The 18,120-nt window shown below is 42.1% G+C and overlaps 1 non-coding gene across 1 annotated transcript; it reads left to right on the forward strand.

The window, feature by feature from the left end:
* The first annotated feature begins 15,591 nt into the window (after positions 1-15,591).
* LOC138812352 (U6 spliceosomal RNA) lies at positions 15,592-15,698 on the forward strand. Its single transcript, XR_011367599.1, has one exon. It is a non-coding gene; the product is annotated as a U6 spliceosomal RNA (small nuclear RNA).
* Positions 15,699-18,120: the final 2,422 nt, after the last annotated feature.

Below are 18,120 nucleotides of genomic sequence, written 5' to 3' on the forward strand. Positions count from 1 at the left end.
CTAACCCAGCAGCTCAGTGCCAGACTGAGCTGGAGCCACAGGCCCTCTGCCCCATGAGCTGCCACCACAGCATGCATGGGGATGGGAAGCAGGACACATGGGCATCTGAGAAGAAAATCTGCTTCGTCCATGACCTGCCTGATGAGGTGGACTTCCAGAGTCCAGCAGGTGAGCTCCACCATTGATGCAGCCAGCTGTTGGCACACATCCAAACCATCGAGGAGTCCCTCATGGTGTGTAAAGAGCAGATGTTGGTCCTGAATGAGCTGTGCTGGAAGAAAGCCCAGTGCATGCACTGGCTGTAGCAGGAAAAGATGGAAAAGAGGAGAGTGCTGCGGGAGCTGCTGTCACTCCTAGCAAGGGAAGGCACAGACAGCAGTCTCCAGATGCCAGCACAGGCTGAACCCCCCCACCCCACCACCAACACTGCTTCAGATGCCTCAGGACGTGTGGTGGGTGAAATGAGGGAGGATCAGAAAGGTTTTGAAGAATTGCCACTTGAAGACAGCATGGAAACTGCCAGAGGAGAGGTCAGGGTTCCTGACCCCATAGTGGACTCCCCCAAGGAGCACGTCCTGCGCCAGATGCCCCACATCCAGATCCGCCCACAGCTCCCAGGCTCAGGGGAAGAGTGCTCCCTCACTTTCTCTTGTAGACTGATGCGGATGATGACTCTCTATGTGACATACTGACTCTCAAAAGCCTTGGCAGCCACCAGAATTAAGTGGCCAGGTGGGTTTCTCTCAGGCCTCCATCAGCCGGATGATGGGAAGGTTAAACTGGGGGTCGGGTAAGGCAGAGGCTGCAGGGAGGCGACCCAAACTCAAGGGATATCTAATGGCCCATTGGTGGCCAGGAAAGAGGCCCATGTTATGCTTATCACAAAGAATAAAGTGTTTTCAAAGCAAAATAAAAAGCCTTCAACAAAGCTTTGTTCTTCCAGCCCTGGGGTTTGAACTCAGGGCCTGGCCATTGTCCTGAGCTCTTTTTGATCACATTTCCCAGCTCTGCCAGCTTCTGCTAGTGCTCCCAGTCCATCTGGTCTCCTAGTCCTCCCCAAGAGTCTATCCATGTATATAGCCTTTAGAACCCCATCAAAGTCCCCAACAACGCCCCCACCCCAGGTCAGACACCTCTCTGGAGGCACCATGACCCCCTGCTTTGTTTTCTGTCCAGGCTCTGAAGAGCCACGTGTCTCAGGACTCCTTCACCCAGCGTCCTGGCCTAGAGATTTGGTGAATGAAGAGTCAAAGCTGGTTGTTCCCAAAGGGAAGGGTCTGGCCCTGGAGAAACGGGGAGGCAGTGTGGTTCTGCATTATTAGAGCATTGTTCCCTTTGGGTGGTTGCCCCTGGTTCTGACAAGGGAAACCCTGTGCTTAAGCTGGTACATTGCCCAGATGAGAAAGAAACTCCGGAGAGGCACTGCTCTGAGTCTGTGTGTGTGTGTGTGTGTGTGTGTGTGTGTGTGTGTGTGTGTGTGTGTTTGTTTGTTGGGAGAGCAGGGAGGATGAGAACAATGAAAATATATTTAAGTCACCATGTCTAAAAAAAGCAAAAGCATTTTATTTGTTGTTCATTTTTCATTAATGTCCACTAGGAGACCAGCCACAATTTTTGTTTTCTCTTTCACCGTTTCATGGCTCCTTTAGGGAAGGTTTCAGTAGATGTTCCTTTCCACCTCTTTCTTCCCCTTTCCTGCAGCCCACGGTAACTGCTGGGCCTGTGTGGGTCTCCCCTAGGAGGCCTGTGTGAACCACAGACCAGTGTGGACACCTGCTCTTCTGTCTTCAGCCAGAAGGCTCATTAGACTACTGTGACCACAGCAGCACTCTTCCAGCCAGTCTGCTCTGGTGTGTATAGTTGGAGCTAATTCAAGGTTGGGAAGGAGTCTGCCAAATATAAATAGGGAACGAGATGGGAGGTAGTAGGGCAGGGGTTGTGAAGCTAGGAGAGTCTGGGAAGTGACGATCGGTGTGACATGGCAGATGGTTCACCACGACCGAGGATGAGAGGGGAATCTTACCCAGGGTATTGACGGTGTACATGGGCATCTTGGCATGGGGCTCCAGGCCCCCAATGGTGGCATGGATTCCCTCCAGGGGCAGTGCACTGGTGGGTAGTCCTCCCTGGAGTCCTGCAGACTCCAATCTGTGTCCCTCCTGGACTGTTTCCAGCTGCGCAATTGTAGGCAAGTATGTTCCCTCTGCTGGAGCCTGCTTGGGATCAGGACATGGCAGTTAGCTAGGGCTCTCTGAATGCCATTTTCTATAACCCCCTGTAGGCTGTCTTGAAGGAAAAGGGGACCACTAACTTTGGAACCCTTTAAGTTTGATTGGAACATGTGAAATGCCAGCTTTTCCAGGGTTTTTCCTTGAAGCTGGCAATTTCTGACTAATGCTTGGGATTCTGGTTCAAATTAGATGGACCATTTCAGCCACCAAACAATGACGTTCAAAGCAGCACAAGCAGAGTTCCCTAGGCAGATGGTCTCCTGCTATGAACATCGTGCCTTGACTGCCTTTCTCCGGCAGCTGCCGATTCTTCTCCAACTCTCTCTAGGGTGACCACCTCAGTTGAGGATGTTGTGGGGAGCAGAGATTGTGATTTCACCATCTGCAGCCTACTAGCTGTGAGTAGAGACAATTCCCAGGACCTGTACTGGACTCTGGGAGATTCAGAGACCCAGGATGCCTCAGGGATCCTACCTCTGGAACATGAAACTTGGGGGCCGGATATGGTGGACCATCCTGTCTGGCCCCAGGGAGTGGAGAGGAGGCCCCTTGAGCCAGGCTTTCACCTCAGGGCAAGCTTGTTCACAGCTGAGTGGGAAAGTGAGTGCCACACAGCTGGTCAGCCGCTGGAGAGAGATCCTTGAGAAGATCGGCCTCCCAGAGGCCCTGGAATCCAGTGAGTACATCATGGCTCACGTCCTTAGAACCAAAACAGTTAAGTGTGGTGGCACCAGGAGGGTGGGAAGAGGGAGGAGGGAGAACTGTGGGAGAACTACATCAGGATTTACCCCCACCCAGGATGCTTACCTGAATTGGATGGGACTTTTCTGTCGTATTGTCATAGACAGATGCTCATTCACCAACAAACCGTTACAGTGTACGCCAGGTCCTGGGGGGAGGGGGAAGGGGAGGGGATCATACACGATGAAAGGTTCCAGTGCTGGTTCCACAGCACATGAAGAAATCTTGGTTTGAGCTGGATGCTGGTGCCCCACACCTGTCATCCTAGCTACTTAGGAGGCTGAAATAGGAGGATTGAAGCTTAAAGTTCAGGCAGAAAAGCCTGTAAGACTCTTATCTCCAACTAACTACCAAAAAGAAAATGCCAGAAGTAGGCTCAAGCTGTAGACTGTTGGCCTTGAGTACAAAGGCTCAGGGACAGCACCCAGGCTCTGAGTTGAAGCCCAGGAGTGACACAAAGAAAGGAAAAAGAAAGAGAGGAGGGAAGGATGGAGGGAGAAAAGGAGGAAAGGAAGGAAGAAGGGAGCATGCAAGCCTTGGTTTGGAGTCCCTGGATCAAGGGAGCCAACCATTCACAATCTCTGTGGGGACAGTTTCAGAGCCTAAAGCTAGTGTGTAGGACCAAGCCCCCGTTCATGACATCAGCAACTTCATGACATCCAAGATCTGAGTGGTCGCTGACTGCAGAGGGAAATAGCCTCGGGTAGACCCTAGGGCTCAGGGTGGGTCACAGAGTTTCAATCTCCCCTGGTTCACCAAGTTTATTTTCTGGTCAGATAAGAAGAAACTGTCCAAGGGCTAGGGAGGTATAGTGTGAGGGAGTGTCAAGAGGGGGGTGGCAAGGGATAAGCAGGAAGATGAAGAGGGAGGATGATCCCAGATCAGGTGTGTCAGGCCATTGAAGCCATGACCTCACCTGACAACCTAGACATCAGTGATAGAGCCTTCAACCCAGCCACATGCCTATGAAAAGTCCTGGCACTCTGGGTTCACCATTGACGATTTGGCTGTCATCTGCTGCAGGATGCCTGTGAAGTACATCCTTGGGGACTGGGACTTTTGCTGGCTCAATCTGAAGATGACACCCCCAGTGTTCATTCCTCGACCAGAGACAGAGGTAAGCGGGCCACTGGAACAGTACACCCAGGGAATGAGGGCGAGAGTCAGACCCGTGTTGCCCTCAGACTTCCTTTAGGGGACTCTAGGGCCCCGTGACTGCCATCCTCAGAGGTAGAGGTGGGTCTCTTTGCTGGCTCAGCCATTAATCTAGATGGCAGATTGGGATTCAGAGAGGGCCGATTGAAGGTTGAGGCTAGTGGGAAAACCAGAGGCAGTGGGCTCGGAGCAGGGTTGTTTCTTTGAGGATACTCACAACCCAGGAACATTCCTGGGATGGATGAGCCCTTTTCTCCTCCCTGAGAGAGAGGGACCTAGAGCCCTCCAGTCTGCATCCCTTGGCTGAGAAATCCTTTCATTCCCATATCCTGTAGTTGTATAACTAGACCTCACCTGACTGCCCAGTGTCGAGGCAGGACAGTGAGAGATCTTGAGTCCTTGATGAGGTCACGGGATCCTCAGTATGAGATTGTACTTGAATGTCCTGACTTGGTGCATGGTCAGTCCCATCTAAGACTGCCATGATCTAGGACATAGAAGCTAGAGAGTCAGAGCAGGATGGGGTCTATTCTGTGAGTCTTGAGTATTATGTGTGCGTTTTGAGCTCCCATGTGCTCACCTGCTTCCTTTCCTTGGGTGCGTCTATGCTAGAAAAAGCTTAAAACTAAGGCCTGTGTCCCATCACTTGTTTTATGCTCAAAGCTAGCACTTTACCATTTGAGCCTCAGCTCCACTTGCAACGTTTTGGGGTGTTTAATTGGAGATAAGAGTTCTCAATGACTTTGCTGCCAAGGGTGCATCCAACTGCAGTCCTCAGATCTCAGTCTCCTGAGGGGATAGGATGACAGGCATGAAAAAGCCTCTTTGGCTGGGTGCCAATGGCTCATGGCTGTCATCCTAAATACTCAGGAGCTGAGATCTTAGGATCATGGTTCACAGCCAGCTTGGGCAGGAAAGACCCTCAGATTCTTCTCTCCAATAAAGCAACAGAAACCTGGAAGTGGTGCTGTGGCACAAGTAGTAGAGTGCTGGACTTGAGCTGAAGAGCTCAGGGATAGCACCCAGGCCCAGAGTTCAAGCCCCACAACCAACAAAAAGAAAGAAAGTAAAACATCTTTGCCTGCAAAGGATGGTGGAGGTGTGTTTGTGTGTGTGTGGGGTGGGGGTGGTAGACATTTAGCGCCCCACTCAGTTATCCTTTTAGATGGATTGTCCAAATCTCTTAGTCCACGGCAGCCGATTCTTGACCACAGGTGAAGCTCTGGGTTAGATGTCGACCATCGGACCTCAGTCTCCTCACGGGACAGTTGTGAGGAAACAAGGGACTAATACAGAGGGCTCTCTAGAGCTGGGCCAGGCACAGAGGGAGCAGCTGTCAGATATGGTTCTCAAAAATTCTGTGAGCATATGACAGGAAGTTACCTAGAAATGGCTCAGATGGGGTCTGTTATTAATCCTGCAACAGGTATAGGATTATGAAACAAAACATGGCTGTCTTTCATCATTAATCTATCCCCATGAGGAAGGTGATCCTTCACTGTATTCAGTCTTGCAACTGGGGAAAATGAGGCATTGACAAGCCAGGTGACCTACTCATGACCTCCAGCTGACAGGAAGCTCGGCCTGACTTCTCTGCCATGCTTCCTAGGACAGTGAGTGTTATTCAGCCCACTTCTTGTGGTGGGAGATCCACTTTTGTCATGTGTGAGCCTTGAATTTGAGGCCTGGATGCTGTGCCTGAGCTCCTTAGATCAAGGCTAGCGATCTACCGCATGAGCCACAGCATCACTTCCGGTTTTCTGTTGGTTCTTTGAGTATAAGAGTTTCACAGACATTCCTGCCTGGGCTAGCTGTGAATCATGATTTTCACATCTCAGCCTCCTGTGTAGTTAGGATTATAAGCCTGAGCCGCCAGCACCTGGCTTAAGTGTAATTCTGGCCCTCTCTTCCTCTTTCTCTCTCTCTCTCTCCCCCCTCTCTCCTCTCTCCCTCTCTTTCTCTCTCGCCCCTCTTTCCTTCTCTCTCTATCTCTCTCTCTTTCTCTCTCAGGAACTGGTTGAATAGGTGCTGGAGGAGGTGCCCCAGCATCCCCATGTGGCTGGAACGGAAGGTGGCCCTCACATTCTGGAGGTGGGCTGAGGGTCAGGAGCTGTTTTGCTCAGCCTATTGAACTAGCTTCATGAGGTAAGCCCCTCTGTGCCCCGGCTAGACTGTGATGGTTATTCCTTGTCCATCCCTTGAGTCCTTCCTCACATCCCTCTGCTGCACCGTTGAAGGAAAGTGGATGAGGAGATGTTGCCTTGTCCTGCTGCCCAGCACAATCCTGGGACTCTGACCCATACCCCCACCTATCTGGTCAGGGCCTGGCTATAAGACAATGAAAACAGTCCATGTCTAATACCTTTTGCTGGGGAGTGTAGTTTTGGTTAGGCGGGTGGGGTGCAGACGAAAGACCCAAGACCTGACACCTTCCGTTGGACATTTGTTCTTGTGACAGAGCCATGTCATTGCTGTGGATAAGGAGGAAGCCACATCAGACTGACCCAGAACAATGCTCAAAGATAAGTAGGCTGTCGAAGTATCAAACCCACTCATGTCTGCTTCCTACTCCCAACAAGGAGGTGTAATGTGGGTGGCCCACCCCATTATAAATGGATGGTGGCGGTCAGAGGCTCATGGCTCCCATCCATCATCCTGGCTCTTTGGGAGGCTGAGGTCTGATGGTCATGACTCAGAGCCAGGCCGGGCAGGAAAGTCCAGGAGATTCTTATCTCCCATAAATCACCTCCCTCTCCAAATCCACACACAAGCCAGATGTGCTGTGGCTCAAGTGGTAGAGCCTCAGCCTTGAACAAAAGAAGCTCAGGGATAACACCCAGACCCTGAATCCAAGTCCTAAGACTAACACAATCATAAAATAAATGAACAGTGTACACCTTTTATCTGACTACTAAGAAAGATGGATATAGTTATCTGCTGGTACTTGTAGCCAAAGATAAGGGGCTTCCCTTGATGTTCCCCTAAACCTCTCCTCTCCTTTATCTGTCCAGGCTTAGGTTGCAGGACTGAATTCGGATCATCCCCCTGGATGTAACCTTAGTTACCCTCCCCCATCCACCTTCCTTGGGGTCAGGCTCCTGGATGCTCTCCCTGCTGGGAGGATGAGGCACCACAGAGATGAGGGTAGGTATCCCGGACACTTATACACACACACACACACACACACACACACATACACATATGAACACACAAACACCCCTAAGCCAATATGATCTTATACATAAATATATGTATGTATTATAAATATATCATATATAGTTATATTTTAAATGTGTACCATAAATATTGACTTATATTTAAATGTAATTCATCTCATCATTTATACATATATATATGCATACTTTTTTTTTTGGTCAGTCTTGGGGCTTGAACTCTGGGCTTGAGTGCTGTCCCTGTGCTCTTCTGCTCAAGGTAAGAGCTCTACCACTTGAGACATAGTGCCACTTACAGTTTTCTGGTGGTTTATTGGACATAAGAATCTTTGGAATTTCCTGCCTGGGCTGGTATTGAACTGTGACCCTCAGATCTCAGCCTCCTGTGTAGCTAGGATTATAGGCATGAGCCACAGGCTCCAGGCTATATTTACATCTGAGATTTGTTAGTGGAACAAAGGGTACAGAAACTATTATTCTTATCATGAAACAACTTCACACTGACAGGCATAATTAAAAAACGATTAATATTCTCAGTGGCACAAAAATCCCTTAGGTGCCTAACAAGACAGCACGTTTTTCCAGACACTGCATGTGGTGTGAGCGGATTGCAACCCAAGCAACTGTAGAAGATAATAGACCCTAAACAAAACTGATAATTGCATGAACCCAGTCCTCTATGACAGATTTAGGCAGGCCTATCTTAGCGATTCTTGTTAGGGACATGATGAAAAATTTATAGTTTAGTTGTGATTACAGAACTCTTTTACACATGTCACTTAGCCATTAACTATATTTAACATAGTTCCCTTTGCTCTAACTTATATTTTCATGGCTCACGAAACTGTTTTTTGTTTGTGAAAACTTGGCTGTTCACAACATAGACATGGGTTTTTTAATACTTTTGAAATTACTGTCTGCATAGTGTTCTATGAGATGAGCTTCTCTTTACCATATCATAGGAATAAACTTACTCTGATTCAAACTTGGACAACAGCTACCTTGTTCTCTCTCCTAGAAAACCATCTGTATAGACTTCTTTACATGTAAACAGACCCTCATTTACTTGCAAAAGTCTGTCAGTGAGTCAAACCTAACTCACCCAAGTGAGGTGAATTCCTCTGTCATGCTTCCTTTACATTAAAAATGGGAAGAACTGTTCAGTAATGCACATACTTTTTAATGCGAAGTGTGACTCCTATTTTCCATAATGTGAATCAAGCAGAGGAATCGGTTTAAGATGTGAAAGAGCCTTACAAATAGTCTTGGACCTTGGAAATTGCCCTGGGTATGAATTTTTGGAGAAATATCCCTTCTAAGACAAAGGACTCAGTTTTTTTTTTTATATTGTGCTGGTACTGGGGTTTGAACTCCTGGCCTTGAGCTCTATCTGGGCTTTAATTCTCAATGTTTGCTCTATACCACCTGAGCCATACCTTCACGTCTTCCTTTTACCACAAGTGCAGAAAAGAATCTCTTAGGTTTATCTACTTAAAATAGCTTGGAATTGCAATTGTCAAATTTGAACCTACTGAGTATCTAGGTGTAAGCCACTGGTGCTGTGCTAGAACTCACTTCTTAAGAATAAATAATCACAAAAAGAGGAGAAATAAATATTTGTTCAATTGTGTATGTGTTGTCTGATAAACCAAATCACTTGCTACTGGAAAAGAAAAAGAGAGAAGATAGAGATTAATATGGAGGAGAGAGACAAAGAAAAAGGGGTGGGTAAATGAGTGGAGGGGAGTGAAAGGGAGGATATGAGAGCAGAGGGTAGTTGAGTAGAATTGTCTACTGCTCACTAAGGTATTGTTGGACAATCAGTACCTTTGCATTTATGTAGCCAAAGCTTTATATTTTTGTTAGTAAGCTGAGATATAAAATACCAGTTTACAGGTAGTAACCTGTTAGTGTGCTTCCTCCTGCACCAAGGAAGCCATAGTTAGGTTACTGTTACATAGAAGGCAAGAGTAAGCTGTTTAAGTTATTCTGAGAAACAATAATTGGCATGCCAGGAATGCTCCCTTGTATGGTGAAGTCAAGCATCACTCTTGTTCCCTGCTCCAGTCTTCCTCTCAACAAGAATAGCAGAAACAGAAGAGGAAGGAGATATCTGAGTAATATCATCTCTCTGTTTACCCTCTTCCTTTGGCCTCTCAAACAATAAAGCCAAAGGAGACTTAACCTGAACTAGTGGGGAAAATGGGGGGAAAAGTTCAGTCTAGCTTATTGTGAAACTTTTTAAATAATTGGGGCAGCATTTCAAATACTGAAATAAAACTTTTTAAATTATTAATAAGTTACTCGAAATTTATTGAAAATTTAGAAGACTACAGGGCTCACTACATAGTGGAATCTGCATAATTAAAACTGACTCGTGCTCCTATCATCAGAAATTGAAGATTGTCCCTAAACATAGACTGCTGAAGTGATAAGTGATGGAAATTCATGATGGATTGCATAATGCTGAGACCATGGAAATTATTTCCTTTCCATCTTCAGTGTGTAGAGAACAATAAAGGTCTCTAGGATGGCCCTGAAGGTGCAATTCTAAATTTAGGACAGAAAGTGAATAGTAAAAGAGACCTATGTCAGTCATTCAGAGATTAGAAATGTGGAGAAATATATTCATTTATGTGGTCAAACATGGAAGAGAGGATGTGGCAAGCCCATAGCCAAATGCCAAAGGTAGAGATACTTAATAAAATACCATGAAGTTGAAACAAGTCTTAAAAGGGGATCTAGGCTTAAAGGAAGTAGGGCAGAAGGATGGAGAGGGAAATGGTGTACTAATACAGTCATAACACTCAATGTACATATGTGAGAATATATTAGGAAACTTGAAGGGATAGGTGGGGTTGGGGTAAGGGAAGGAAGAAAAATGGAAAGTTTGACAATGATCCAGATGCACTGAACATTGAAATGCACATACACTCTATTCAACACTGACATGATGGACTGAAACCCCTTTGCACAACTTGCTAAAGATAATTTTTTGAAGTTTTAATATTAAGAGACCAGAAGCATAAACCTTTAGAGATAAATAAGAGGATAGTATTGACATATTGTTGAGGCTTGTGTTCCTTTCAATATACAAAATTAAATAAGTATCAAGTCTGCTGCAAATTTCTTAAACTGTAGAGAACCAAATTCCAATATTCCTTAATTTTCAATAAAAATAAATCTTATAGACCTTTAGGTTTCCCAGTTGTTTCTAAATATCTTAATGTAATGCATTGGAACTAATTTCATTCCATGTTTAAGTTTAAATTGTAAATCACTAAATTCTTTTAAAATCCTCTCGCTCGGGCACAGGTATGGGTAGATAACTGATGTGGGCAGAATCAGAATTATTCAGAAGGTCGTAAATGGATGCTTACCTAGTTTTCTCTCTGCTGGGTCATAGAATCCAGAATGTCCTAATTGGAAAAGGTTAGCCTTCCCAGGTTTTCTGCATATAAACACTCCATCAATATTTTGTTATTAGAGGATTATTCAAGATTAGCTATATGTTGATTGATAATGACTAACCATGACAGGAAGGAGAGGGAAATCCATTTACACTTCAGTGAAGTTCTGATTTGTGCTTCACAAAGTGTTATGAAAGCTCTCCATGAAAATCTAGCAGCTGCATTTCTAAAAAGTCCTTGAGTGGTTACATTTTCTTTCTTTCTTTCTTTCTTTCTTTCTTTCTTTCTTTCTTTCTTTCTTTCTTTCTTTCTTTCTTTCTTTCTTTCTTTCTTTCTTTCTTTCTTTCTTTCTTTCTTTTTCTTTCTTTTTTTTTGAGTCCGGTTGTGGGGCCTGAACTCTGGGCCTGGGTGCTGTCCCTCAGCTCTTCAGCTCATGGCTAGCGCTCTACCACTTGAGCCATAGTGCCACTTCTGGCTTTTTTTTTGCTTATGTGGTGCTGAGGAATCGAACCCAGGGCCTCATGCATTGCAAGGCAAGCACTCTAGCACTGAGCCACCTTCCCTGCCCTTGTGGTTACCTTTTCTGATAATGTCTCAATTCAAGTATTTCTCCTTGGAGTTCCATACTATTCAATGATGCTGTATTAGCTTCTTGTTAAAATTTGCAGACCGGTCTTGGTGATGACATTTGTGCTTTTCAAAATTGCTCTCCCAATTCCGTCCACAAACTGCAAACAAAATTTATCTGAAAAAATTTGTATCTGTTGATAGTGCATGTATTTTTATGTTTCATTACAAACCTAGAATATAGTAACAATTTTCATAGCAATTACTCTGCACTAGCTTGTGGGAAGATTCTAAAGTAAATAATATACTGTGTTTATGTAGAGAATTTGAGTATCCCAAGTTTTCATATACCTGGGTTCCTAAAACCAATACCTTACTGATATTGAGTGATAAATACAACTTCCTATAAGTACAGAAGTTTTCCTTGTATCTTTTTAATATATATTTTTATTGTAAATATACTGTACAGAGGGGTTACAGTTACCTAAGTAGGTAATGAGTACATTTCTTATTTAACATTGTTACCCCCTCATTTGTTTGTCCTCTACCATACCATTCCTTCACACCTCCTCAACTTCCCCATTCACCCCCCCCCACCCCTTGATAGACTGTCTTGTACATCTCATTGTTAAAATGGGTCAACCTGTATCCTTTCCTTATATCTTAAATGAAGAAGTGCTAGCTTGATTTATGCTGATTCTACTTGTGTAGACACACCTAAAATCACTCATCAAGGCCAAGAGCACATAAATGAAATGCCATCATTTTTTGTTACTTCGTATAATTGTGTTCTACACATTTATTGACAGGTTACAAATTATTCTCAAACTTTAAAACATTAAAAATATTTTCTTTTTTTCTTATTTTCTTGGCCAGGAAATCAGCAAGACCTCAGTCAGCATTTCTCACATAAGACTTTTCACATGGGTTAGTTAAATGTATGTGTAGAATCCAGTCCCTGGAAAAAGCTCAAGCAAGGATGCCATTTAAAGCCTTATAACTTTATTCTTTACCAGGGCATTCTCCTGCTACTTTGATTGTTGAGAGTTTCTACAAGAGCAAGCATTCTGTGGGGAGCAAGGAAACACCATATGAACTTTACTTACTGAGATTTCTGTGTGATTTGCTATCCCTTGTACTGCATTTTGCAAGTGGAATCTCTCTAAATGTACAAGTTTTAAGAGATAAGAGAGTGGTAAAAGAAATGCTTAGAGACAAATACATCTTGAACATACTTTGTTCCAAGCATTCCATTTAAGGCATATTCAACAACTAGTGAAACTTTGTGTTGGCTGTTTCTATGTGTCTTTCTCCATGTGTGCATGTATACATGTGTACATGTACGTGTGTATTTGTGTGTACAGTAACATACATGTGTACATATATAAGGGCATATACACATATGTGTGCATATATAAATAAATATACTTATACAAATATATGTGCATATATATATATATCAGTTGTTCAGTGATTTAATCTATAGTTCACAGCACATTGTCATTCTCACAAAGTGTACATGATAAATTGCTCCTAGGATCTGTACTCTATGATGGGCATTCTTTGTACTCACTTCCCACATTCCTTTGTTTTTCATCCCTGTGAGCAACTTCGGTCCACTTTCCATAGGATAGCTTTGTTTTCATTATATGTATTTACTAATTGATAATAAAAGAAAAAGGTTGTTTGTAAAAGAAAAAGAACTTTTAGGTCACAGGTTAAAAGTATCTTATCCATCCCAATGATTCCTATGAGATAAAATTTATAATAGTAAAAGTGAAAAGGAATTCCTAGATATGCTGTTTTGCCATTTATTATGGCAAAGAATAATATCAAGTCACTCTTATAACTCTTAAATAATGCAAGGGTAACTGATGGTCGCTATCATGTTCCCACAAAACTAGTGGATCCTGAAGGATAATAGTAGACCAGCCAAAATTCTAAGTACCAGACATGGAGCATGAAAGAGAAAGAGAGGAAATGGGAGAGAGTGAAAGAGAGAGAGAAATATCACAATACTAGAAGTGCATAACAGACAAACAAGAGCTGTATGAGAATATTCATACTGCTATCTTTAGACTCTATGTGTACATTTGAAGGTATTTGATATATGACAACAAATCAACATGAAATATAAAGTTATTTTGATAAAAATAAAAATAACTCAGATGAAATTATAAATGCAAAAACAATCTTCACAGAAGCAAACTCTCAGAGATATTTATGACTTTGAAAAGGATAAAGTGGCTGAAGTTAGTATAAATTTAGAAGTACAATTCACAAAAATATAAAAATATATTTATATCTTTCATTATATAACCCAAAGCAGAAAGCAAATGTTGTTTAGATGATATTTTAAAACAGTTTCTCAGGTGCTGGGAAGGTGGCTCAGTGGTAGAGTGCTTGCCTTGCATGCATCAGCCCCAGGGTTTGATTCCTCAGCACCACATAAGCAAAACAACATGGAAGTGGTGCAGTGGTTCAAGTGGTAGCGCTAGCCTTGAGCTGAGGGACAGCACCCATGCCCCAGAGTTCATGCCTCATGACCAACAAAATCAAAATAAAGAACAAAACACAGTCTATCACTGTTTTGGCCTCAACTCTGTAATACCACTGCTTCAGCCTAGGGATAAAATTTTAGGTGTAAGCCAGGCACTGGTGGCTCACTCCTGTAATCCTAGCTACTCAGGAGGCTGAGATCTGAGGATCGCGGTTCAAAGCCAGCCCAGGCAGGAGAGACCGTAAGACTCCTATCTCCAATAAAACCACCAGAAAACTGGCAGTGGCGCTGTAGCTCAAGTGGTAGAGTGCTTGCCTTGAGTTGAAGAGCTGAGGGACAGCGCCCAGCCCCAAAGTTCAAGCCCCACGACTGACCAAAAAAAAAATAAATTTAGGTGTGGACATTTATCAACACTTCTGACTCAGACTCTATTTGATAATTTTTTAAATAAATACTTTGTTCTTAATTTTCCTCTTTGTAAATTAATATGCACCTATAAAAATTGGTTTGGCCATCCAAGTAACCTTCTCAAAGTACCTCCTAATGATGTTTTACAAATAGTTTTACTAGGGCTGGGAAGGTGGCTCAGCGGTAGAGCGCTTGCCTTGCATGCATAAGGGCCTGGGTTCAATTCCTCAGCACCACATAAACAAAAAGAAAAAAGCCGGAAGTGGTGCTGTGGCTCACAAATGGTAGAGCGCTAGCCTTGAGTTGAAGAGCTGAGGGACAGCGCCCAGGCCCCACGACTAAACCCCTCCAAAAAAGTTGTACTATATTTCAACAAGTAAAACAATGCTACAAATAAAGAAAACAATAATTAAATGTTAATAATTAATAAAATAAAAAACAAATATTATCACTGTTTTCCCTATTTGAAGTGTACTACATATTAGATTTTATTATTTGCTCATAATTCTGTACATTTAACACTGACTGAGGTTGTGATGTTCAAGAAGAGTTTTATAGAATATGAGTAGTCTTTAAAGCTACCCACTAAGATTACTATTTATGGCTCTTCTCATTATTTGTTTATGGCTTATATCATCATTTTTCCTCATTAACTTATAAACTGAGGAAGCCCTAAAGTTTTAACAGACCGTGTAGTTAACAAAGTGTTAACACTTCATTCTGCTTCTTTACACAAAAACTTTGCAACTTCTCATTAATAAAGTTTCTCGAAACTCTGAAATGTACATACTTAGTAGTATATGTCTGCTACCATAAATCTTAAATACTTTATGGAAAAGTTTTATATCTGACAAACAGTCCTAATTTTGGCATATGTAAACAAATTCCCAAAATTAAATATATTTAATACATTAAAAATTTTAACAAACCTTAACGCTTGGTGGAGTGTTCATTATGACAGGTGCCTTGTATAGAATAATTGAATCCTCCTCCTACACATTTCTTGAACAACAAATATCTGGGATTATTTTGTTTTTGACATGTCAATCTTGACTTTATTCTTAAATTTGTGCTTATGTAAGAAATTTATGGTTCTAAAATTTCATGACAATTCTTTTGAACTTATTTTTTGTTGAATTGTCTAGTTTAATAAAATCCAACTGCACTTTTTTGGGGGGGATCCATTCGTGGGGCCTGAACTCTGGGCTTGGGCGCTGTCCCTCAGCTCTTCAGCTCAAGGCTAATGCTCTACCACTTGAGCCACAGCACCACTTCCAGCTTTTTTCTTTTTGCTTATGTGGTGCTGAGGAATCGAACCCAGGGCCTCATGCATGTAAGGCAAGCGCTCTACCACTGAGCCACCTTCTCAGCCCCCACAATTGCACTTCTGATATAAAAAATATTCTGTGCTCAATTCAGCCACACATACACTAACATTGGAACGATACAGAGAAGTTTAGCATGGCACCTGTGCAAGGACGATATGCAAATTCGTGGGGCGTTCCATATTTTTACAACAACAGATGCTGGAGGGGATGTGGCCACAAGGGAACCATACAACATTCTTGGTGGGAGTGTAAACTTGTTCAACCACTTTGGAAGACATTATGGATGTTCCTCAAAAGATTCCACATAAAGCTCCCCTTTGACCCAGCAATCCCACTTTTGGGGATTTATCTAAATGATCACAAACAAGACCATACTAAAACTACCAGCAAAACTATGTTTATTGCAGCATTTTTTTACCATAGCTAAGATATGGAACCAACCAGCTGTCCCCACTACATGAATGGATCAAGAAAATGTGGTGTATATACACAAAGGAATTATATGCCTCCATCAGAAAGAATGACATTGCCCCATTTGTTAGGAAATGGAAAGATTTGGAAAAAAATTTATTAAGTGAAGTAAGCCAAGTCTAAAGAAACAGGTCCCATGGTTTCCCTTATTTTCAATAACGAATATATGTCTGGGGTAAGCAGACAAGGTCAAAAGCTATGTGCATATGAACAGATATGATAACGTTAAGGGAATTGAACCCCACGATAGGGAAACAAGTAGTTTTTTGTTTCTTGCTATTGTTTCTAACGTACTTATAATGTGCGATGTGAATTGTTGTTTCTTTGTATATTCCTCCCCCACTCTATAACCCTTGTTTTCTCTGTATTTGAAGTTGGTGCATCTGCCTCTTTTATGTACGCTTCTCTAATTTGGGGAGGAGAAGGGAAAAAATGAGTGCGCATGAACGCATGTGCATGTATGTGTGATGGTATGCTCAGAGTTTGAAATCAGGGCTTAAAGGTCTTGCTAGGCCTTTCCTCTCTAGGTTGGTGAGGTACTATATGAGCTACATCTTCTTTCCTGGGTCTTTGCTAGTTCATTAAAAAGTATGAAAAATAATTTCATGAATTTTTTTTTTTTTGGCCCTGATTGACTTCCAATGGTTATCCACAAATCCCAGGTTCCTGAGTAGCTATCCTGAGTAGATAGGATTACAGATGTGACTAGCCAATACAAGGCTTTCAGAATAATTTTAAAAGTAGAAGAAAATTTACTTCATGGGGGCCTGTTTTATTATCTCCTACTTTTAAAGCATTTTGGATTGATTAAGTGTGAATTTATTTCATTTTTGGATTCTTAAAAGACAGTAAGTGATGATATTTAAAAGTTTTGGTACTTTTTAAAAAAGGAAACTGGAACTGTGGGACAGAAGAAATTTGTCTCTCTTTGGACCTCAATTTAGAAGCTCAGCTCTGTGCATGATAACCCAATGTCACCAACATAGTCTCTGTTGGAGACAAAATGTGATAGAAAACAATCAGCATGGGCAATATTTGCTATGCTATAATTTCTTGGACAATATGAATATTGAATTGAGAGTGTAAGAGAATGGAAAGAATTTACCTACCTTTTGTGTATTGCTGAAAGATTTTTGGAAACTTTGACTCGTTTCCTTCCTCACTGTGTGTCTTTGGGCCATGCACTTAGTGCCTTTAATTATAATTTTTCCCAACACTAAAATACTAATAACATTAGCATTATAGCAAATGTTATCTTAAGAATTAAGAGAAATAAAACTTGTAAAATACTTAACATAAACTTCTATGAATGAGCTTTGAGTTTAGCCAGAAGTTTTTTTTAAATACTAAATAGAATGTCATAAGTATTACAGAAACCATTACATGTAGTGAGCAATGTTATCTATTAATCATGCTCTACTTCCAAGGAAGCCGGGTAGATAACTTCTCATGCTGTAAATCAAACTGGTTATTTTAAGTCTTGTTAGTGTAAAAATATCAGGCACATAATAATGAAGGAATGTTGTAGACTGAGATGAAGTCCAAAAGAAAATGTACAAAACTGATAAAACAAAAGTATCTGAGCAGTATATTGTGTTTTACATCATTTAAGTTACATCTCAAAGATAAGGCAGACCTAGAAGAATGAATTGTCTTTTTGATATTCTATCATAGGTCTTTCCTCATTCTTGTAGAGGCATCATCAGATTTGAGGAACTAAGTTTTTGGTTTGCTTCCTTCCATTTAAGTTACATCATTTAAGTTACATCACAAAGATAAGGAAGACCTAGAAGAATGAATTGTCTTTTTGATATTCTATCATAGGTCTTTCCTCATTCTTGTAGAGGCATCATCAGATGAGAGGAACTGTATTTTTTTTTGTTTGCTTCCTTCCATTTATTCTTCAGTTTGAAATCTGAACTACATGAGACAGAAAGAAACCAAGGGAAATTAGTCATGCAGGGTTTGGAAAGAAAAATCAATGTAAAATAAAATACATAGCCTTGTATAAGGTCTAACTAAATTGAGTTATATAGTCTCAAGCATTAACAGAAAATGATTTAAGCAATATCATGTTATTGAAAACTGAAAAATGTTAGGAGTTGCTTTATTTTTTCCTTTCTACTACCTTGAATT

The sequence above is a fragment of the Dipodomys merriami genome, unplaced genomic scaffold (assembly GCF_024711535.1).
Source record: "Dipodomys merriami isolate MVZ:Mamm:240054 unplaced genomic scaffold, mDipMer1.0.p SCAF_565, whole genome shotgun sequence".
In the NCBI taxonomy this organism is placed as follows: domain Eukaryota; kingdom Metazoa; phylum Chordata; class Mammalia; order Rodentia; family Heteromyidae; genus Dipodomys; species Dipodomys merriami.